This window comes from Triturus cristatus, chromosome 5_2 (genome assembly GCF_964204655.1).
Source record: "Triturus cristatus chromosome 5_2, aTriCri1.1, whole genome shotgun sequence".
In the NCBI taxonomy this organism is placed as follows: domain Eukaryota; kingdom Metazoa; phylum Chordata; class Amphibia; order Caudata; family Salamandridae; genus Triturus; species Triturus cristatus.
This window is the reverse complement of record NC_140588.1, coordinates 108,977,444-108,991,108: the sequence shown is the minus strand read 5'-3', so window position 1 is coordinate 108,991,108 and position 13,665 is coordinate 108,977,444.

Below are 13,665 nucleotides of genomic sequence, written 5' to 3'. Positions count from 1 at the left end.
CAGCATTTGGATCAGTTACAATATTCAGGTTAAAAATATCCGAAAAGCACATAATAATGTATTTAATCCAGGGAATTGCCTTTACTTTATCTAATCGCATACAGTCCTGGATTATAGACCTAGTGAAAGATTTTTCTTCATTCAAATATATTGATCTCCACAACATTAAAGGTCTCAGTGACAAAAGATCGGATAAATAATTGACATTTAATTCATAATGACATAATGCATTAGAGGTCGAAGTGGGTAAACACAACACCTTTTTTAGGAAAGAATTCTGTTCCAGTTGCACCTCATGTGTGCTACTGTAACCCCAAATTCCAGCCCCATATAATGCAATCGAAACACATCTAGCCTGATAAATTTTTACCATGTCTCTGGTCCTACGATCCCCAATTTTCTGTGCAAATCTAAAAATTCCATGTGCATTTCTAGCCATTTTATTGCGAATATTATTAAATTCATGTGTCCACTTTTTATCTTCAGCGAAGGTTATACCCAAGTAACAGAATTTGTCCACCTGCTGCACTTTTATTTTATCTATAAAAAACCCTTTCGCTGCATGTTTAATTTTCTTTGGGCCACAGATCATTGTATAAGTTTTGCTTTTATTGATAACTAATTTTTTATCTTTAATAAAAGATACAAAACTATCCATTAATCGTTGTAACCCTATCGGAGTTCTTGACAATAATACAGCATCATCGGCGTATAATAACACCGGAACGGGGGTACCGTTAATCACTGGAACATCTGCTGGTACTTTTTTTAAAATAGCATCAACATTATTTATAAATAAAATGAATAAAAGAGGAGCTAAAACACAACCCTGCCTTATACCGCGCTTAACGCTAAAGTTCCTAGTGCATTCACCCTTCCTACCGAAACGTACACATGTTTTTAATCTCTCGTACATTCTGGCAAGAAAATAAATTATGGCCTTTGGCGCCCCTAATTCTAACAGGGTCCTCCACAGAATAGAGTGGTCGACCATGTCGAAGGCGCTGCTTAGATCAGCAAAACACATGTAAATATGGCCATATTTGGCTTCGCTGTATTTCCCGATCAATAATTCTAAATTAATGCATTGATCGAGTGTACCCCTACCTTTCCTAAAGCCATATTGGCTATCTGTCAGAATATGGTCCTGTTCTACCCATTCTTCCAGTCTAACCAACATAATCCTACTCATTACTTTTACTGAGGCGTCCAATAGTGAGACTGGTCGATAATTTTTCGCGTCGGACCTAGATCCCTTCTTGTAAATAGGTACAATTATAGACTCCTCCCAAGTTTGTGGAGGGCCTATACATACCGCGGCATTAAAAACAACAGCCAACAACGGGCCCCATACTTCCGGCGTCTCCTTATATACATCACTTGGGACCCCATCCGGGCCTTGGGCCTTTCCTCCCTTACTTGCTCTTATCCCATTTTCCACTTCTTCCACAGTAATATCAAGTGGTATGATAGGCCATCTTTCTGGCCCAACATTACTATGTTTATTTGAATCAAAGATACTAGAAAAATGGGTAATCCATCCTTCACAGGAAACATTTGCTGTTAACTCCGGGGTATTTGTTTCCTTGAGGAACGGAGAATTAATTGTTGACCAAAATAAAACAGAATTCGATAATTCTGCGGCCTGATTAAGAGATTCCCATGCCAGTAGCTGCAAATCCTTCTTCCTATCTTTAATAGCCTTTTTGTATTCTAGCCTCAGAGTAGTTATTAATTTTTTATCCCTAGGTCTTATTGCTAGGGCTTGCTTAAGGTCGGTCAGGGCATCCGAACAAATTTTATCAAACCAAACGAAGCCAGGCTTCTTACTGCCCCTACTACCACTTGTGAACTTGTCGTTAATGGCATTGTTGATATCTTTAAAACTAGACAAGACCCGCTCATGATCTAATCTATTATCTAAAATAAAGACAATGTCTGCTAAATTCTTCACGATAATAGACTTGGTTAATTCAGATGCTTTAGCACCTATCCACCTCAGCCTTACCCCATTAACCCTGTGTGCTTCAATGTTTTCAACTGTAACCCCTACCTCTACATCATTCTCCTCCCACAGAGTCATGGGGACAATAATACAGTTGTGATCACTAGTATCCATTATTTCAATTTCAAGTGGGCCAAAACAATCGGCAATACTGGACGAAACCAACACATGATCAATTACAGAATTCGCACGCCAATTCCTAAATGTGGGGATAGGTGCCCCATTACTATCCCTGCAACAATCCAAAATTTCGAGGTCAAGGCCCCCCATTAGTGCATTCACTTTTTCCCCATACATATCATGGGCAAAATGTGGAGCCTCCCATCCAGCGTTATTTGTAACCCCACAAGCTGTAGTGGATAGTAATTCACATAATGAAACATTGAAATCCCCACACCAAATGATATCAAATACTTCATGAGAAATCGAACTTAAGTTCTCAATAGCATTGTTCAGATCAGTAACAATTCTGCCCCTGCTACTATCAAAAATGTTATTATAATAATTGATCAGAAGGATATTACGACTTTTACCTTCTTGGATCCAAATCATCTGTATTAAATTTCCTACCGGCACATATTTTATCACCGTCATCTGTCGATGAACCGATACAAGGGTTAGTAGACCTCCCTTAGCTCTACCTGGTCCATCTCCATATGCTGGCAGGTTATATGAAATGAATCCCTCATAATCAATATTATCTTTGCACCAGGTTTCCTGAAAGCATAGGATATCATACCTGTTAATAAAGGAGTTCCACCCCGGGTCCCTACTTTTGGATTTCAGACCAGCTATGTTCCAGCACACCAGCCTGGAACATATACCTGCTCTGACCATATTCCCTCTAGGGATACTTTGTATAACACCCTCCATAATGACAGCCTCAGCAATTTGGCCCAAATCGCCAGAATTCATACAACCATCTGGTATGGTCTCAACTTCATCCTGCTCAGGCATCAGTCTGGGGGTCAGTGTTGTTATACCAGAACTTACAGATATGCAGTCAACTCTGTGATCCTCCAAGTTCGCTTCCTCTTCCCTTCCCGCACATATCTCCGTCTCCTTTATACGTCAATCGTTAGAGTCCAGAGTACTAAGTGCAAGAAATCTATTCTGGGTTGGGATATCAAAATGGGGTTTGCAAACAGGTGGGAAAGTAGCATTTCTATTGTTGACCCTCCCATTAGCATTGAGGTGATTATAAAAGTATCCTAGCGCTCTTACGCATACATTGCCATCTAAGATTGGGAGAGATGCCGCTCTCAGGAGGACGGTAGAGACGTGCTGCGGATATTTAAAATTAATAATTACACAGTCCCCTTTTAGCCTTTTCTTATCACTCCCAATCCAGTTGGCTCTTCTGGTTGTCAGAATACAGTCAGAAAGATTCAGTGGGAAACCACATTGCCTATTTAGCCACGACAAACATTTGTTTTTTAAAGAATCGTGGGTCTCTTGGGGAGCCTTGTTATCTAGCGGTGGCACATTTGTAAGCACCACCACATAGGGAGCACACTCAGGTGGTAGGTTAACAGCACCCTTCATTTTATTTCCCTCCCAGCTGTTTGTATTATCTAAAACAGGCAAATTACTTCCTGATTGGTTTGTGCCTATTTGTGGTACTACCGGAGTAGCACTACCATTCGCTTTGGTCCCTGTGGCTTCCTTAGTAGGGTCTCCCTGTCCTTGATTCTTACTTTGGGTATTAGTAGTGGTGTCGGCTACCACCTCCATAACCGGAGTAGCAGCAGACACTTCTCCCAGTTTGCCCAGTGCCTGATTTAGCAGACCGCTCAATCTGGCAACTTCTTCCGTTAGCTCCTTTATTTTGAAAACCAGCGGATCTATTGTGTCCCTAATCTTAGTACTAATAATCTCCTTGATGTTACTAACAATATTATCCTCTGTTCCCGTCTTATTCACTAATCTCAAGGCGGAATTCTCAATATCTTTATATGACTGATCTGCAGATTTCTTCCCATTATATGATGTCCCCTTTTTAGACTGGGTTTTCCTGCATGTTCTTACTGAACGTTTTTTTAGGGGAGGTGAACATTGTTCCACCCTGTCATGGCAGTCATCTGTTATTAACTCATTGGGGCTATCTTGTACAGGATCAAGGTGCCCCAGCTCCGTTAACTCAACCACCTCCGGGGTGGTAATATCAAAAAGATTGTTTACATCCTCCATACCGGAGGTTAATAAACCTTGTGAGAGACTGGCTCCGGGAGGGGTACCAGCTTTCCCCAATGACTGTCGTCTTTCACAATTTATCTTATTAACCTTCTGAACCAAATAATTATCCATTGTACGTGGCCCTAAAGAGGCTTTAGATCTAGACATATTATAAACAATCTCACCCTCGTTACAAGCCTGAATTGATAGAACGTTATGTCCGTTAGTAATTACTAAAATGACAATTTTTTAAAAATAACACTAGCAATGATTGGCAAATCCTCAATATCACCCCCGCTGCTTCTTCCAGTTCTTGTGACCAGGACCTGCGTCTCTGGCCCAGTCCAGTCTCCTCAGGCCTCTGAGGGCCACAGAGGGCCCGCCCTTTGCCCGGGCTTAGCCCGGCGCCGCCCGCGCGCGTCCCGCGACGCGGAGGGAGCCTCAGCCTTATGAGCGCCTCCGGGCGCGAAGACAAGCGGAAGGCGGAAGTGGCCGCTAGGCAGCCTGGGAGCTGTAGTCTCCCCCTGTCACGGCGCGATAGCGTTGGGCGCAGACAGAGGGGACAAACAGCATGGGCACCCCAGGAGCGGCTCAGCAACAAACAAATCACCAGCGGGGCCTCCGGTAAGTAGCAGCGTCACAAATTGCACCCCCGCTCCACCGAGGGAGCCTCAGCCTTATGAGCGCCTCCGGGCGCGAAGACAAGCGGAAGGCGGAAGTGGCCGCTAGGCAGCCTGGGAGCTGTAGTCTCCCCCTGTCACGGCGCGATAGCGTTGGGCGCAGACAGAGGGGACAAACAGCGTGGGCACCCCAGGAGCGGCTCAGCAACAAACAAATCACCAGCGGGGCCTCCGGTAAGTAGCAGCGTCACAAATTGCACCCCCGCTCCACCGAGGGAGCCTCAGCCTTATGAGCGCCTCCGGGCGCGAAGACAAGCGGAAGGCGGAAGTGGCCGCTAGGCAGCCTGGGAGCTGTAGTCTCCCCCTGTCACGGCGCGATAGCGTTGGGCGCAGACAGAGGGGACAAACAGCATGGGCACCCCAGGAGCGGCTCAGCAACAAACAAATCACCAGCGGGGCCTCCGGTAAGTAGCAGCGTCACAAATTGCACCCCCGCTCCACCGAGGGAGCCTCAGCCTTATGAGCGCCTCCGGGCGCGAAGACAAGCGGAAGGCGGAAGTGGCCGCTAGGCAGCCTGGGAGCTGTAGTCTCCCCCTGTCACGGCGCGATAGCGTTGGGCGCAGACAGAGGGGACAAACAGCGTGGGCACCCCAGGAGCGGCTCAGCAACAAACAAATCACCAGCGGGGCCTCCGGTAAGTAGCAGCGTCACAAATTGCACCCCAATTTCAGAACTACCCAGAGTTCTCTTCTTCTTTTTTGCATAATTTGTTCGTCACTCTATGCCTGAAAGGGTATTTTTTTGACTTATACTGGGTGCTCCCTTGAGTCTGGACAAAGCTATACCTCTCTGAAGAGCTCTAATGAGAGCGAAACATTGTGTCAGGGGTTGATTTTACACATTTCAGGTTGGCCTGGTTGGTATTTTACCAATTCAAAGCTGTAATATTGTGCCTGGGGTGGTAAATGGCTTTAGTCATTTTACAGCTCGGCAAGGTCAGCACTGTGTTAGTCCTATGCTTAAAGACTTTGTCCATTTCTATCTCAGCATGGATAGCACTATGTTAATCCTATGCTTAAAGACTTTGATAGAAAAGCAGACATTTGAGGTGAGCAGATCTAGAGTGTCACTGGTGTTGAGAGTGCTCTATACAAGAGCTGCTTTCCACCTAAACTTGAGAACTACCCAGAGTTCTCTTCTTCTTTTTTGCATAATTTATTCGTCACTCTATGCCTGAAAGGGTATTTTTTTGACTTATACTGGGTGCTCCCTTGAGTCTGGACAAAGCTATACCTCTCTGAAGAGCACTAATTAGAGCGAAACACTGTGTCTGGGGTTGCTTTTACTCATTTCAGGTTGGCTTGGTTGGTATTTTACCAATTCAAAGCTGTAATATTGTGCCTGGAGTAGTAAATGGCTTTTGTCATTTTGCAGCTTGGCAAGGTATGCACTGTGCTAGTGCTATTCTTAAAGACTTTGCTGTAAAAATGGCAAAAGACTTTGTCCATTTCTATCTCGGCATGGATAGCACTATGTTAATCCTATGCTTAAAGACTTTGATAGAAAAGCAGACATTTGAGGTGAGCAGATCTAGAGTGTCGCTGGTGTTGAGAGTGCACTATACAAGAGCTGCTTTCCACCTAAACTTGAGAACTACCCAGAGTTCTCTTCTTCTTTTTTGCATAATTTATTCGTCACTCTATGCCTGAAAGGGTATTTTTGTTACTTATACTGGGTGCTCGCTTGAGTCTGGACAAAGCTATACCTCTCTGAAGAGCTCTAATTAGAGCGAAACACTGTGTCAGGGGTTGCTTTTACTCATGTCAGGTTGGCTTGGTTGGTATTTTACCAATTCAAAGCTGTAATATTGTGCCTGGAGTGGTAAATGGCTTTTGTTATTTTACAGCTCGGCAAGGTCAGTATTGTGCTAGACCTATGGTTAAAGACTATGCTGTAGAAATGGCAAAAGACTTTGTCCATTTCTATCTCAGCATGGGTAGCCCTATGTTAATCCAATGCTTAAAGACTTTGATAGAAAAGCAGACATTTGAGGTGAACAGATCTAGAGTGTCACTGGTGTTGAGAGTGCTCTATACAAGAGCTGCTTTCCACCTAAATTTGAGAACTACCCAGAGTTCTCTTCTTCTTTTTTGCATAATTTATTTGTCACTCTATGCCTGAAAGGGTATTTTTTTGACTTATACTGGGTGCTCCCTTGAGTCTGGACAAAGCTATACCTCTCTGAAGAGCTCCAATTAGAGCGAAACACTGTGTCAGGGGTTTATTTTACACATTTCAGGTTGGCTTGGTTGGTATTTTACCAATTCAAAGCTGTAATATTGTGCCTGGGGTGGTAAATGGCTTTAGTCATTTTACAGCTCGGCAAGGTCAGCACTGTGTTAGTCCTATGCTTAAAGACTTTGCTGTAGAAATGGCAAAATACTTTGTCCATTTCTATCTCAGCATGGATAGCACTATGTTAATTCTATGCTTAAAGACTTTGATAGAAAAGCAGACATTTGAGGTGAGCAGATCTAGAGTGTCACTGGTGTTGAGAGTGCTCTATACAAGAGCTGCTTTCCACCTAAACTTGAGTACTACCCAGAGTTCTCTTCTTCTTTTTTGCATAATTTATTCGTCACTCTATGCCTGAAAGGGTATTTTTTTGACTTATACTGGGTGCTCCCTTGAGTCTGGACAAAGCTATACCTCTCTGAAGAGCTCTAATTAGAGCAAAACACTGTGTCAGGGGTTGCTTTTACTCATTTCAGGTTGGCTTGGTTGGTATTTTACCAATTCAAAGCTGTAATATTGTGCCTTGAGTGGTAAATGGCTTTAGTCAATTTACAGCTCGGCAAGGTCAGCACTTTGCTAGTCCTATGCTTAAAGACTTTGCTGTAGAAATGGCAAAAGACTTTGTCCATTTCTATCTCGGCATGGATAGCACTATGTTAATCCTATGTTTAAGGACTTTGATAGAAAAGCAGACATTTGCGGTGAGCAGATCTAGAGTGTCGTTGGTGTTGAGAGTGCTCTATACAAGAGCTGCTTTCCACCTAAACTGGAGAAGTACCCAGAGTTCTCTTCTTCTTTTTTGCATAATTTATTCGTCACTGTATGCCTCAAAGGGTATTTTTTTGACTTATACTGGGTGCTCCCTTGAGTCTGGACAAAGCTATACCTCTCTTTGATCTCTAATTAGAGCAAAACACTGTGTCAGGGGTTGCTTTTACTCATTTCAGGTTGGCTTGGTATGTATTTTACTAATTCAAAGCTGTAATATTGTGCCTGGGGTGGTAAATGGCTTTAGTCATTTTACAGCTCGGCAAGGTCAGCACTGTGTTAGTCCTATGCTTAAAGACTTTGCTGTAGAAATGGCAAAATACTTTGTCCATTTCTATCTCAGCATGGATAGCACTATGTTAATCCTATGCTTAAAGACTTTGATAGAAAAGCAGACATTTGAGGTGAGCAGATCTAGAGTGTCACTGGTGTTGAGAGTGCTCTATACAAGAGCTGCTTTCCACCTAAACTTGAGTACTACCCAGAGTTCTCTTCTTCTTTTTTGCATAATTTATTCGTCACTCTATGCCTGAAAGGGTATTTTTTTTACTTATACTGGGTGCTCCCTTGAGTCTGGACAAAGCTATACCTCTCTGAAGAGTTCTAATTAGAGTAAAACACTGTGTCAGGGGTTGCTTTTACTCATTTCAGGTTGGCTTGGTTGGTATGTTACCAATTCAAAGCTGTAATGCTGTGCCTGGAGTGGTAAATGGCTTTAGTCATTTTACAGCTCGGTAAGGTCAGCACTGTGCTAGTCCTATGCTTAAAGACTTTGCTGTAGAAATGGCAAAAGACTTTGTCCATTTCTATCTCAGCATGGATAGCGCTATGTTAATCCTATGCTTAAAGACTTTGATAGAAAAGCAGACATTTGAGGTGAGCAGATCTAGAGTGTCGCTGGTGTTGAGAGTGCTCTATACAAGAGCTGCTTTCCACCTAAACTTGAGTACTACCCAGAGTTCTCTTCTTCTTTTTTGCATAATTTATTCGTCACTCTATGCCTGAAGGGGTATTTTTTTGACTTATACTGGGTGCTGCCTTGAGTCTGGACAAAGCTATACCTCTCTGAAGAGCTCTAATTAGAGCAAAACACTGTGTCAGGGGTTGCTTTTACTCATTTCAGGTTGGCTTGGTTGGTATTTTACCAATTCAAAGCTGTAATATTGTGCCTGGGGTGGTAAATGGCTTTAGTCATTTTACAGCTCGGCAAGGTCAGCACTGTGTTAGTCCTATGCTTAAAGACTTTGCTGTAGAAATGGCAAAATACTTTGTCCATTTCTATCTCAGCATGGATAGCACTATGTTAATCCTATGCTTAAAGACTTTGATAGAAAAGCAGACATTTGAGGTGAGCAGATCTAGAGTGTCACTGGTGTTGAGAGTGCTCTATACAAGAGCTGCTTTCCACCTAAACTTGAGTACTACCCAGAGTTCTCTTCTTCTTTTTTGCATAATTTATTCGTCACTCTATGCCTGAAAGGGTATTTTTTGACTTATACTGGGTGCTCCCTTGAGTCTGGACAAAGCTATACCTCTCTGAAGAGCTCTAATTAGAGCAAAACACTGTGTCAGGAGTTGCTTGTACTCATTTCAGGTTGGCTTGGTTGGTATTTTACCAATTCAAAGCTGTAATATTGTGCCTGGAGTGGTAAATGGCTTTAGTCATTTTACAGCTCGGCAAGGTCAGCACTGTGCTAGTCCTATGCTTAAAGACTTTGTCCATTTCTATCTCGGCATGGATAGCATTATATTAATCCTATGCTTAAAGACTTTGATAGAAAAGCAGACATTTGCGGTGAGCAGATCTAGAGTGTCACTGGTGTTGAGAGTGCTCTATACAAGAGCTGCTTTCCACCTAAACTTGAGTACTACCCAGAGTTCTCTTCTTCTTTTTTGCATAATTTATTCGTCACTGTATGCCTCAAAGGGTATTTTTTTGACTTATACTGGGTGCTCCCTTGAGTCTGGACAAAGCTATACCTCTCTGAAGAGCTCTAATTAGAGCGAAACACTGTGTCAGGGGTTGCTTTTACTCATTTCAGGTTGGCTTTGTTGGTATTTTACCAATTCAAAGCTGTAATATTGTACCTGGAGTGGTAAATGTCTTTTGTCATTTTACAGCTTGGCAAGGTCAGCACCGTGCTAGTCCTATGCTTAAAGACTTTGCTGTAGAAATGGCAAAAGACTTTGTCCATTTCTATCTCGGCATGGATAGCACTATGTTAATCCAATGCTTAAAGACTTTGATAGAAAAGCAGACATTTGAGGTGAACAGATCTAGAGTGTCGCTGGTGTTGAGAGTGCTCTATACAAGAGCTGCTTTCCACCTAAATTTGAGAACTACCCAGAGTTCTCTTCTTCTTTTTTGCATAATTTATTTGTCACTCTATGCCTGAAAGGGTATCTTTTTGACTTATACTGGGTGCTCCCTTGAGTCTGGACAAAGCTATACCTCTCTGAAGAGCTCCAATTAGAGCGAAACACTGTGTCAGGGGTTGATTTTACACATTTCAGGTTGGCTTGGTTGGTATTTTACCAATTCAAAGCTGTAATATTGTGCCTGGGGTGGTAAATGTCTTTTGTCATTTTACAGCTTGGCAAGGTCAGCACCGTGCTAGTCCTATGCTTAAAGACTTTGCTGTAGAAATGGCAAAATACTTTGTCCATTTCTATCTCGGCATGGATAGCACTATGTTAATCCTATGCTTAAAGACTTTGATAGAAAAGCAGACATTTGAGGTGAGCAGATCTAGAGTGACGCTGGTGTTGAGAGTGCTCTATACAAGAGCTGCTTTCCACCTAAACTTGAGAACTACCCAGAGTTCTCTTCTTCTTTTTTGCATAATTTATTCGTCACTCTATGCCTGAAAGGGTATTTTTTTTACTTATACTGGGTGCTCCCTTGAGTCTGGACAAACCTATACCTCTCTGAAGAGATCTAATTAGAGCGAAACACTGTGTCAGGGGTTGCTTTTACTCATGTCAGGTTGGCTTGGTTGGTATTTTACCAATTCAAAGCTGTAATATTGTGCCTGGAGTGGTAAATGGCTTTTGTCATTTTACAGCTTGGCAAGGTCAGCACTGTGCTAGTCCTATGCTTAAAGACTTTGCTGTAGAAATGGCAAAAGACTTTGTCCATTTCTATCCCGGCATGGATAGCACTATGTTAATCCTATGCTTAAGACTTTGATAGAAAAGCAGACATTAGAGGTGAGCAGATCTAGAGTGTCGCTGGTGTTGAGAGTGTTCTATACAAGAGCTGCTTTCCACCTAAATTTCAGAACTACCCAGAGTTCTCTTCTTCTTTTTTGCATAATTTGTTCGTCACTCTATGCCTGAAAGGGTATTTTTTTGACTTATACTGGGTGCTCCCTTGAGTCTGGACAAAGCTATACCTCTCTGAAGAGCTCTAATTAGAGCAAAACACTGTGTCAGGGGTTGCTTTTACTCATTTCAGGTTGGCTTGGTTGGTATTTTACCAATTCAAAGCTGTAATATTGTGCCTGGAGTGGTAAATGGCTTTAGTCATTTTACAGCTCGGCAAGGTCAGCACTGTGCCAGTCCTATGCTTAAAGACTTTGTCCATTTCTATCTCGGCATGGACAGCACTATGTTAATCCTATGCTTAAAGACTTTGATAGAAAAGCAGACATTTGCGGTGAGCAGATCTAGAGTGTCGTTGGTGTTGAGAGTGCTCTATACAAGAGCTGCTTTCCACCTAAACTTGAGAAGTACCCAGAGTTCTCTTCTTCTTTTTTGCATAATTTATTCGTCACTGTATGCCTCAAAGGGTATTTTTTTGACTTATACTAGGTGCTCCCTTGAGTCTGGACAAAGCTATACCTCTCTGAAGAGCTCTAATTAGAGCGAAACACTGTGTCAGGGGTTGCTTTTACTCATGTCAGGTTGGCTTGGTTGGTATTTTACCAATTCAAAGATGTAATATTGTGCCTGGAGTGGTAAATGGCTTTTGTCATTTTACAGCTTGGCAAGGTCAGCACTGTGCTAGTCCTATGCTTAAAGACTTTGCTGTAGAAATGGCAAAAGACTTTGTCCATTTCTATCCCGGCATGGATAGCACTACGTTAATCCTATGCTTAAAGACTTTGATAGAAAAGCAGACATTAGAGGTGAGCAGATCTAGAGTGTCGCTGGTGTTGAGAGTGTTCTATACAAGAGCTGCTTTCCACCTAAATTTCAGAACTACCCAGAGTTCTCTTCTTCTTTTTTGCATAATTTGTTCGTCACTCTATGCCTGAAAGGGTATTTTTTTGACTTATACTGGGTGCTCCCTTGAGTCTGGACAAAGCTATACCTCTCTGAAGAGCTCTAATTAGAGCGAAACACTGTGTCAGGGGTTGCTTTTACACATTTCAGGTTGGCCTGGTTGGTATTTTACCAATTCAAAGCTGTAATATTGTTCCTGGGGTGGTAAATGGCTTTAGTCATTTTACAGCTCGGCAAGGTCAGCACTGTGTTAGTCCTATGCTTAAAGACTTTGCTGTAGAAATGGCAAAATACTTTGTCCATTTCTATCTCAGCATGGATAGCACTATGTTAATCCTATGCTTAAAGACTTTGATAGAAAAGCAGACATTTGAGGTGAGCAGATCTAGAGTGTCACTGGTGTTGTGAGTGCTCTATACAAGAGCTGCTTTCCACCTAAACTTGAGTACTACCCAGAGTTCTCTTCTTCTTTTTTGCATAATTTATTCGTCACTCTATGCCTGAAAGGGTATTTTTTTGACTTATACTGGGTGCTCCCTTGAGTCTGGACAAAGCTATACCTCTCTGAAGAGCTCTAATTCGAGCAAAACACTGTGTCAGGGGTTGCTTTTACTCATTTCAGGTTGGCTTGGTTGGTATTTTACCAATTCAAAGCTGTAATATTGTGCCTGGAGTGGTAAATGGTTTTAGTCATTTTACAGCTCGGCAAGGTCAGCACTGTGCTAGTCCTATGCTTAAAGACTTTGCTGTAGAAATGGCAAAAGACTTTGTCCATTTCTATCTCGGCATGGATAGCACTATGTTAATCCTATGCTTAAAGACTTTGATAGAAAAGCAGACATTTGCGGTGAGCAGATCTAGAGTGTCGTTGGTGTTGAGAGTGCTCTATACAAGAGCTGCTTTCCACCTAAACTTGAGAAGTACCCAGAGTTCTCTTCTTCTTTTTTGCATAATTTATTCGTCACTGTATGCCTCAAAGGGTATTTTTTTGACTTATACTGGGTGCTCCCTTGAGTCTGGACAAAGCTATACCTCTCTGAAGAGCTCTAATTAGAGCGAAACACTGTGTCAGGGGTTGCTTTTACTCATTTCAGGTTGGCTTTGTTGGTATTTTACCAATTCAAAGCTGTAATATTGTGCCTGGAGTGGTAAATGTCTGTTGGAAAGGCGTTCGCCGGAGGGGGGTTCGATGCCCGTCTTGCCCACCCCTTTGACCCACCTCTCCCACGCAGGCCGAACCAGGCGCGCACACCCTGAGTTACACTACGAACAGAGTGACACCACACGTATTCTTTGTAGGACGATAGGTTCTTTTATCGATGATTTCAAGGGATCGTTATGATCCAAGATGCAAGCAGTACAGCAGTGGCACAAAGTACCACAAATCGGTCGTGGGGAATGGGGGTAGCGGGACAGTCTTTCAAGATAGTGTCTCTGCGAAATGCCCTGCGGATAGCTCACAATCCTCGAGCTGGAGGGTGTCGTGTCTCTGGGCGATCTCTTACCGAGTCGTCCTCAAGGGGAGCGCCGCGAGTCTCTCAGCAGGCACAGGTGGTCGGAGTTCGGGAGCCGCGA